General features: G+C 57.4%; 20 non-coding genes and 3 pseudogenes across 20 annotated transcripts in view; all 23 read right to left on the reverse strand.

Annotated features, from left to right (window-relative positions):
• Positions 1 to 51, reverse strand: part of LOC137177749 (5S ribosomal RNA) — a 119-nt gene extending 68 nt beyond the window's left edge. The window contains exon 1 of the ribosomal RNA XR_010926372.1: positions 1 to 51. This exon is cut by the window's left edge and continues 68 nt beyond it. This is a non-coding gene — a ribosomal RNA (5S ribosomal RNA).
• Positions 52 to 261: 210 nt separating this feature from the next.
• Positions 262 to 380, reverse strand: LOC137178054 (5S ribosomal RNA). The gene has a single exon (XR_010926663.1). It is a non-coding gene; the product is annotated as a 5S ribosomal RNA (ribosomal RNA).
• A 218-nt stretch (positions 381 to 598) lies between these two features.
• LOC137177751 (5S ribosomal RNA) lies at positions 599 to 717 on the reverse strand. The gene has a single exon (XR_010926374.1). It is a non-coding gene; the product is annotated as a 5S ribosomal RNA (ribosomal RNA).
• A 218-nt stretch (positions 718 to 935) lies between these two features.
• On the reverse strand, positions 936 to 1,044 carry LOC137178140 (5S ribosomal RNA; annotated as a pseudogene).
• Positions 1,045 to 1,254: 210 nt separating this feature from the next.
• Positions 1,255 to 1,373, reverse strand: LOC137178117 (5S ribosomal RNA). Its single transcript, XR_010926722.1, has one exon. It is a non-coding gene; the product is annotated as a 5S ribosomal RNA (ribosomal RNA).
• A 218-nt stretch (positions 1,374 to 1,591) lies between these two features.
• LOC137178059 (5S ribosomal RNA) lies at positions 1,592 to 1,710 on the reverse strand. Its single transcript, XR_010926668.1, has one exon. It is a non-coding gene; the product is annotated as a 5S ribosomal RNA (ribosomal RNA).
• A 210-nt stretch (positions 1,711 to 1,920) lies between these two features.
• On the reverse strand, positions 1,921 to 2,039 carry LOC137178055 (5S ribosomal RNA). Its single transcript, XR_010926664.1, has one exon. It is a non-coding gene; the product is annotated as a 5S ribosomal RNA (ribosomal RNA).
• A 218-nt stretch (positions 2,040 to 2,257) lies between these two features.
• On the reverse strand, positions 2,258 to 2,376 carry LOC137177752 (5S ribosomal RNA). Its single transcript, XR_010926375.1, has one exon. It is a non-coding gene; the product is annotated as a 5S ribosomal RNA (ribosomal RNA).
• Positions 2,377 to 2,594: 218 nt separating this feature from the next.
• On the reverse strand, positions 2,595 to 2,721 carry LOC137178130 (5S ribosomal RNA; annotated as a pseudogene).
• Positions 2,722 to 2,931: 210 nt separating this feature from the next.
• LOC137178056 (5S ribosomal RNA) lies at positions 2,932 to 3,050 on the reverse strand. Its single transcript, XR_010926665.1, has one exon. It is a non-coding gene; the product is annotated as a 5S ribosomal RNA (ribosomal RNA).
• A 218-nt stretch (positions 3,051 to 3,268) lies between these two features.
• On the reverse strand, positions 3,269 to 3,387 carry LOC137177753 (5S ribosomal RNA). Its single transcript, XR_010926376.1, has one exon. It is a non-coding gene; the product is annotated as a 5S ribosomal RNA (ribosomal RNA).
• A 218-nt stretch (positions 3,388 to 3,605) lies between these two features.
• Positions 3,606 to 3,724, reverse strand: LOC137177754 (5S ribosomal RNA). Its single transcript, XR_010926377.1, has one exon. It is a non-coding gene; the product is annotated as a 5S ribosomal RNA (ribosomal RNA).
• Positions 3,725 to 3,934: 210 nt separating this feature from the next.
• Positions 3,935 to 4,053, reverse strand: LOC137178023 (5S ribosomal RNA). Its single transcript, XR_010926634.1, has one exon. It is a non-coding gene; the product is annotated as a 5S ribosomal RNA (ribosomal RNA).
• A 218-nt stretch (positions 4,054 to 4,271) lies between these two features.
• On the reverse strand, positions 4,272 to 4,390 carry LOC137177755 (5S ribosomal RNA). Its single transcript, XR_010926378.1, has one exon. It is a non-coding gene; the product is annotated as a 5S ribosomal RNA (ribosomal RNA).
• A 210-nt stretch (positions 4,391 to 4,600) lies between these two features.
• Positions 4,601 to 4,719, reverse strand: LOC137178057 (5S ribosomal RNA). Its single transcript, XR_010926666.1, has one exon. It is a non-coding gene; the product is annotated as a 5S ribosomal RNA (ribosomal RNA).
• Positions 4,720 to 4,937: 218 nt separating this feature from the next.
• Positions 4,938 to 5,056, reverse strand: LOC137177756 (5S ribosomal RNA). The gene has a single exon (XR_010926379.1). It is a non-coding gene; the product is annotated as a 5S ribosomal RNA (ribosomal RNA).
• Positions 5,057 to 5,274: 218 nt separating this feature from the next.
• LOC137178136 (5S ribosomal RNA) lies at positions 5,275 to 5,383 on the reverse strand (annotated as a pseudogene).
• Positions 5,384 to 5,593: 210 nt separating this feature from the next.
• Positions 5,594 to 5,712, reverse strand: LOC137178024 (5S ribosomal RNA). Its single transcript, XR_010926635.1, has one exon. It is a non-coding gene; the product is annotated as a 5S ribosomal RNA (ribosomal RNA).
• Positions 5,713 to 5,930: 218 nt separating this feature from the next.
• LOC137177757 (5S ribosomal RNA) lies at positions 5,931 to 6,049 on the reverse strand. Its single transcript, XR_010926380.1, has one exon. It is a non-coding gene; the product is annotated as a 5S ribosomal RNA (ribosomal RNA).
• Positions 6,050 to 6,259: 210 nt separating this feature from the next.
• On the reverse strand, positions 6,260 to 6,378 carry LOC137178058 (5S ribosomal RNA). Its single transcript, XR_010926667.1, has one exon. It is a non-coding gene; the product is annotated as a 5S ribosomal RNA (ribosomal RNA).
• Positions 6,379 to 6,596: 218 nt separating this feature from the next.
• LOC137177758 (5S ribosomal RNA) lies at positions 6,597 to 6,715 on the reverse strand. The gene has a single exon (XR_010926381.1). It is a non-coding gene; the product is annotated as a 5S ribosomal RNA (ribosomal RNA).
• A 218-nt stretch (positions 6,716 to 6,933) lies between these two features.
• Positions 6,934 to 7,052, reverse strand: LOC137177759 (5S ribosomal RNA). Its single transcript, XR_010926382.1, has one exon. It is a non-coding gene; the product is annotated as a 5S ribosomal RNA (ribosomal RNA).
• Positions 7,053 to 7,270: 218 nt separating this feature from the next.
• Positions 7,271 to 7,389, reverse strand: LOC137177760 (5S ribosomal RNA). The gene has a single exon (XR_010926383.1). It is a non-coding gene; the product is annotated as a 5S ribosomal RNA (ribosomal RNA).
• Positions 7,390 to 7,500: the final 111 nt, after the last annotated feature.

Here is a 7,500-nt window from a genome sequence, read left to right on the forward strand (position 1 = left end):
CTTCCGAGATCAGACGAGATCGGGCGTGTTCAGGGTGGTATGGCCGTAAGCTGGCCAAGGTACCACGCATGGGCCTTTTAGGGATGTCGCTCGTCAGACGCGCCTTCAACGCCCAGGCGGCAGCTGCGCTGAGAGCGTTCCGATCCGTCGGAGAAATACCAGAGAGTGGGACTCCCGCGCACAGTTCTGCAAAGACACGGAGGAAAACCAGAGAGGATCCCTACGTTAAACACGGCAGGAGCTTGTGGAGAAAAGTGAAAAAGCTTACAGCACCTGGTATTCCCAGGCGGTCTCCCATCCAAGTACTAACCAGGCCCGACCCTGCTCAGCTTCCGAGATCAGACGAGATCGGGCGTGTTCAGGGTGGTATGGCCGTAAGCTGTCCAAGGTACCACGCATGGGCCTTTTAGGGATGTCGCTCGTCAGACGCGCCTTCAACGCCCAGGCGGCAGCTGCGCTGAGAGCGTTCCGATCCGTTCCTCCGTCGGAGAAATACCAGAGAGTGGGACTCCCGCGCACAGTTCTGCAAAGACACGGAGTAGAACGAGAGAGGATCCCTACGTTAAACACGGCAGGAGCTTGTGGAGAAAAGTGAAAAAGCTTACAGCACCTGGTATTCCCAGGCGGTCTCCCATCCAAGTACTAACCAGGCCCGACCCTGCTTAGCTTCCGAGATCAGACGAGATCGGGCGTGTTCAGGGTGGTATGGCCGTAAGCTGTCCAAGGTACCACGCATGGGCCTTTTAGGGATGTCGCTCGTCAGACGCGCCTTCAACGCCCAGGCGGCAGCTGCGCTGAGAGCGTTCCGATCCGTTCCTCCGTCGGAGAAATACCAGAGAGTGGGACTCCCGCGCACAGTTCTGCAAAGACACGGAGGAAAACCAGAGAGGATCCCTACGTTAAACACGGCAGGAGCTTGTGGAGAAAAGTGAAAAAGCTTACAGCACCTGGTATTCCCAGGCGGTCTCCCATCCAAGTACTAACCAGGCCCGACCCTGCTTAGCTTCCGACATCAGGCGTGTTCAGGGTGGTATGGCCGTAAGCTGTCCAAGGTACCACGCATGGGCCTTTTAGGGATGTCGCTCGTCAGACGCGCCTTCAACGCCCAGGCGGCAGCTGCGCTGAGAGCGTTCCGATCCGTCGGAGAAATACCAGAGAGTGGGACTCCCGCGCACAGTTCTGCAAAGACACGGAGGAAAACCAGAGAGGATCCCTACGTTAAACACGGCAGGAGCTTGTGGAGAAAAGTGAAAAAGCTTACAGCACCTGGTATTCCCAGGCGGTCTCCCATCCAAGTACTAACCAGGCCCGACCCTGCTTAGTTTCCGAAATCAGACGAGATCGGGCGTGTTCAGGGTGGTATGGCCGTAAGCTGTCCAAGGTACCACGCATGGGCCTTTTAGGGATGTCGCTCGTCAGACGCGCCTTCAACGCCCAGGCGGCAGCTGCGCTGAGAGCGTTCCGATCCGTTCCTCCGTCGGAGAAATACCAGAGAGTGGGACTCCCGCGCACAGTTCTGCAAAGACACGGAGGAAAACCAGAGAGGATCCCTACGTTAAACACGGCAGGAGCTTGTGGAGAAAAGTGAAAAAGCTTACAGCACCTGGTATTCCCAGGCGGTCTCCCATCCAAGTACTAACCAGGCCCGACCCTGCTTAGCTTCCGAGATTAGACGAGATCGGGCGTGTTCAGGGTGGTATGGCCGTAAGCTGGCCAAGGTACCACGCATGGGCCTTTTAGGGATGTCGCTCGTCAGACGCGCCTTCAACGCCCAGGCGGCAGCTGCGCTGAGAGCGTTCCGATCCGTCGGAGAAATACCAGAGAGTGGGACTCCCGCGCACAGTTCTGCAAAGACACGGAGGAAAACCAGAGAGGATCCCTACGTTAAACACGGCAGGAGCTTGTGGAGAAAAGTGAAAAAGCTTACAGCACCTGGTATTCCCAGGCGGTCTCCCATCCAAGTACTAACCAGGCCCGACCCTGCTCAGCTTCCGAGATCAGACGAGATCGGGCGTGTTCAGGGTGGTATGGCCGTAAGCTGTCCAAGGTACCACGCATGGGCCTTTTAGGGATGTCGCTCGTCAGACGCGCCTTCAACGCCCAGGCGGCAGCTGCGCTGAGAGCGTTCCGATCCGTTCCTCCGTCGGAGAAATACCAGAGAGTGGGACTCCCGCGCACAGTTCTGCAAAGACACGGAGTAGAACGAGAGAGGATCCCTACGTTAAACACGGCAGGAGCTTGTGGAGAAAAGTGAAAAAGCTTACAGCACCTGGTATTCCCAGGCGGTCTCCCATCCAAGTACTAACCAGGCCCGACCCTGCTTAGCTTCCGAGATCAGACGAGATCGGGCGTGTTCAGGGTGGTATGGCCGTAAGCTGTCCAAGGTACCACGCATGGGCCTTTTAGGGATGTCGCTCGTCAGACGCGCCTTCAACGCCCAGGCGGCAGCTGCGCTGAGAGCGTTCCGATCCGTTCCTCCATCGGAGAAATACCAGAGAGTGGGACTCCCGCGCACAGTTCTGCAAAGACACGGAGGAAAACCAGAGAGGATCCCTACGTTAAACACGGCAGGAGCTTGTGGAGAAAAGTGAAAAAGCTTACAGCACCTGGTATTCCCAGGCGGTCTCCCATCCAAGTACTAACCAGGCCCCCAGGCCCGACCCTGCTTAGCTTCCGAGATCAGACGAGATCGGGCGTGTTCAGGGTGGTATGGCCGTAAGCTGTCCAAGGTACCACGCATGGGCCTTTTAGGGATGTCGCTCGTCAGACGCGCCTTCAACGCCCAGGCGGCAGCTGCGCTGAGAGCGTTCCGATCCGTCGGAGAAATACCAGAGAGTGGGACTCCCGCGCACAGTTCTGCAAAGACACGGAGGAAAACCAGAGAGGATCCCTACGTTAAACACGGCAGGAGCTTGTGGAGAAAAGTGAAAAAGCTTACAGCACCTGGTATTCCCAGGCGGTCTCCCATCCAAGTACTAACCAGGCCCGACCCTGCTCAGCTTCCGAGATCAGACGAGATCGGGCGTGTTCAGGGTGGTATGGCCGTAAGCTGTCCAAGGTACCACGCATGGGCCTTTTAGGGATGTCGCTCGTCAGACGCGCCTTCAACGCCCAGGCGGCAGCTGCGCTGAGAGCGTTCCGATCCGTTCCTCCGTCGGAGAAATACCAGAGAGTGGGACTCCCGCGCACAGTTCTGCAAAGACACGGAGTAGAACGAGAGAGGATCCCTACGTTAAACACGGCAGGAGCTTGTGGAGAAAAGTGAAAAAGCTTACAGCACCTGGTATTCCCAGGCGGTCTCCCATCCAAGTACTAACCAGGCCCGACCCTGCTTAGCTTCCGAGATCAGACGAGATCGGGCGTGTTCAGGGTGGTATGGCCGTAAGCTGTCCAAGGTACCACGCATGGGCCTTTTAGGGATGTCGCTCGTCAGACGCGCCTTCAACGCCCAGGCGGCAGCTGCGCTGAGAGCGTTCCGATCCGTTCCTCCGTCGGAGAAATACCAGAGAGTGGGACTCCCGCGCACAGTTCTGCAAAGACACGGAGGAAAACCAGAGAGGATCCCTACGTTAAACACGGCAGGAGCTTGTGGAGAAAAGTGAAAAAGCTTACAGCACCTGGTATTCCCAGGCGGTCTCCCATCCAAGTACTAACCAGGCCCGACCCTGCTTAGCTTCCGAGATCAGACGAGATCGGGCGTGTTCAGGGTGGTATGGCCGTAAGCTGTCCAAGGTACCACGCATGGGCCTTTTAGGGATGTCGCTCGTCAGACGCGCCTTCAACGCCCAGGCGGCAGCTGCGCTGAGAGCGTTCCGATCCGTCGGAGAAATACCAGAGAGTGGGACTCCCGCGCACAGTTCTGCAAAGACACGGAGGAAAACCAGAGAGGATCCCTACGTTAAACACGGCAGGAGCTTGTGGAGAAAAGTGAAAAAGCTTACAGCACCTGGTATTCCCAGGCGGTCTCCCATCCAAGTACTAACCAGGCCCGACCCTGCTTAGTTTCCGAGATCAGACGAGATCGGGCGTGTTCAGGGTGGTATGGCCGTAAGCTGTCCAAGGTACCACGCATGGGCCTTTTAGGGATGTCGCTCGTCAGACGCGCCTTCAACGCCCAGGCGGCAGCTGCGCTGAGAGCGTTCCGATCCGTTCCTCCGTCGGAGAAATACCAGAGAGTGGGACTCCCGCGCACAGTTCTGCAAAGACACGGAGGAAAACCAGAGAGGATCCCTACGTTAAACACGGCAGGAGCTTGTGGAGAAAAGTGAAAAAGCTTACAGCACCTGGTATTCCCAGGCGGTCTCCCATCCAAGTACTAACCAGGCCCGACCCTGCTTAGCTTCCGAGATCAGACGAGATCGGGCGTGTTCAGGGTGGTATGGCCGTAAGCTGGCCAAGGTACCACGCATGGGCCTTTTAGGGATGTCGCTCGTCAGACGCGCCTTCAACGCCCAGGCGGCAGCTGCGCTGAGAGCGTTCCGATCCGTCGGAGAAATACCAGAGAGTGGGACTCCCGCGCACAGTTCTGCAAAGACACGGAGGAAAACCAGAGAGGATCCCTACGTTAAACACGGCAGGAGCTTGTGGAGAAAAGTGAAAAAGCTTACAGCACCTGGTATTCCCAGGCGGTCTCCCATCCAAGTACTAACCAGGCCCGACCCTGCTCAGCTTCCGAGATCAGACGAGATCGGGCGTGTTCAGGGTGGTATGGCCGTAAGCTGTCCAAGGTACCACGCATGGGCCTTTTAGGGATGTCGCTCGTCAGACGCGCCTTCAACGCCCAGGCGGCAGCTGCGCTGAGAGCGTTCCGATCCGTTCCTCCGTCGGAGAAATACCAGAGAGTGGGACTCCCGCGCACAGTTCTGCAAAGACACGGAGTAGAACGAGAGAGGATCCCTACGTTAAACACGGCAGGAGCTTGTGGAGAAAAGTGAAAAAGCTTACAGCACCTGGTATTCCCAGGCGGTCTCCCATCCAAGTACTAACCAGGCCCGACCCTGCTTAGCTTCCGAGATCAGACGAGATCGGGCGTGTTCAGGGTGGTATGGCCGTAAGCTGTCCAAGGTACCACGCATGGGCCTTTTAGGGATGTCGCTCGTCAGACGCGCCTTCAACGCCCAGGCGGCAGCTGCGCTGAGAGCGTTCCGATCCGTTCCTCCGTCGGAGAAATACCAGAGAGTGGGACTCCCGCGCACAGTTCTGCAAAGACACGGAGGAAAACCAGAGAGGATCCCTACGTTAAACACGGCAGGAGCTTGTGGAGAAAAGTGAAAAAGCTTACAGCACCTGGTATTCCCAGGCGGTCTCCCATCCAAGTACTAACCAGGCCCGACCCTGCTTAGCTTCCGAGATCAGGCGTGTTCAGGGTGGTATGGCCGTAAGCTGTCCAAGGTACCACGCATGGGCCTTTTAGGGATGTCGCTCGTCAGACGCGCCTTCAACGCCCAGGCGGCAGCTGCGCTGAGAGCGTTCCGATCCGTCGGAGAAATACCAGAGAGTGGGACTCCCGCGCACAGTTCTGCAAAGACACGGAGGAAAACCAGAGAGGATCCCTACGTTAAACACGGCAGGAGCTTGTGGAGAAAAGTGAAAAAGCTTACAGCACCTGGTATTCCCAGGCGGTCTCCCATCCAAGTACTAACCAGGCCCGACCCTGCTTAGTTTCCGAGATCAGACGAGATCGGGCGTGTTCAGGGTGGTATGGCCGTAAGCTGTCCAAGGTACCACGCATGGGCCTTTTAGGGATGTCGCTCGTCAGACGCGCCTTCAACGCCCAGGCGGCAGCTGCGCTGAGAGCGTTCCGATCCGTTCCTCCGTCGGAGAAATACCAGAGAGTGGGACTCCCGCGCACAGTTCTGCAAAGACACGGAGGAAAACCAGAGAGGATCCCTACGTTAAACACGGCAGGAGCTTGTGGAGAAAAGTGAAAAAGCTTACAGCACCTGGTATTCCCAGGCGGTCTCCCATCCAAGTACTAACCAGGCCCGACCCTGCTTAGCTTCCGAGATCAGACGAGATCGGGCGTGTTCAGGGTGGTATGGCCGTAAGCTGGCCAAGGTACCACGCATGGGCCTTTTAGGGATGTCGCTCGTCAGACGCGCCTTCAACGCCCAGGCGGCAGCTGCGCTGAGAGCGTTCCGATCCGTCGGAGAAATACCAGAGAGTGGGACTCCCGCGCACAGTTCTGCAAAGACACGGAGGAAAACCAGAGAGGATCCCTACGTTAAACACGGCAGGAGCTTGTGGAGAAAAGTGAAAAAGCTTACAGCACCTGGTATTCCCAGGCGGTCTCCCATCCAAGTACTAACCAGGCCCGACCCTGCTCAGCTTCCGAGATCAGACGAGATCGGGCGTGTTCAGGGTGGTATGGCCGTAAGCTGTCCAAGGTACCACGCATGGGCCTTTTAGGGATGTCGCTCGTCAGACGCGCCTTCAACGCCCAGGCGGCAGCTGCGCTGAGAGCGTTCCGATCCGTTCCTCCGTCGGAGAAATACCAGAGAGTGGGACTCCCGCGCACAGTTCTGCAAAGACACGGAGTAGAACGAGAGAGGATCCCTACGTTAAACACGGCAGGAGCTTGTGGAGAAAAGTGAAAAAGCTTACAGCACCTGGTATTCCCAGGCGGTCTCCCATCCAAGTACTAACCAGGCCCGACCCTGCTTAGCTTCCGAGATCAGACGAGATCGGGCGTGTTCAGGGTGGTATGGCCGTAAGCTGTCCAAGGTACCACGCATGGGCCTTTTAGGGATGTCGCTCGTCAGACGCGCCTTCAACGCCCAGGCGGCAGCTGCGCTGAGAGCGTTCCGATCCGTTCCTCCGTCGGAGAAATACCAGAGAGTGGGACTCCCGCGCACAGTTCTGCAAAGACACGGAGGAAAACCAGAGAGGATCCCTACGTTAAACACGGCAGGAGCTTGTGGAGAAAAGTGAAAAAGCTTACAGCACCTGGTATTCCCAGGCGGTCTCCCATCCAAGTACTAACCAGGCCCGACCCTGCTTAGCTTCCGAGATCAGACGAGATCGGGCGTGTTCAGGGTGGTATGGCCGTAAGCTGTCCAAGGTACCACGCATGGGCCTTTTAGGGATGTCGCTCGTCAGACGCGCCTTCAACGCCCAGGCGGCAGCTGCGCTGAGAGCGTTCCGATCCGTTCCTCCGTCGGAGAAATACCAGAGAGTGGGACTCCCGCGCACAGTTCTGCAAAGACACGGAGTAGAACCAGAGAGGATCCCTACGTTAAACACGGCAGGAGCTTGTGGAGAAAAGTGAAAAAGCTTACAGCACCTGGTATTCCCAGGCGGTCTCCCATCCAAGTACTAACCAGGCCCGACCCTGCTTAGCTTCCGAGATCAGACGAGATCGGGCGTGTTCAGGGTGGTATGGCCGTAAGCTGTCCAAGGTACCACGCATGGGCCTTTTAGGGATGTCGCTCGTCAGACGCGCCTTCAACGCCCAGGCGGCAGCTGCGCTGAGAGCGTTCCGATCCGTTCCTCCGTCGGAGA

Source organism: Thunnus thynnus, chromosome 24, assembly GCF_963924715.1.
Source record: "Thunnus thynnus chromosome 24, fThuThy2.1, whole genome shotgun sequence".
NCBI classification, from domain to species: Eukaryota; Metazoa; Chordata; class Actinopteri; order Scombriformes; family Scombridae; genus Thunnus; species Thunnus thynnus.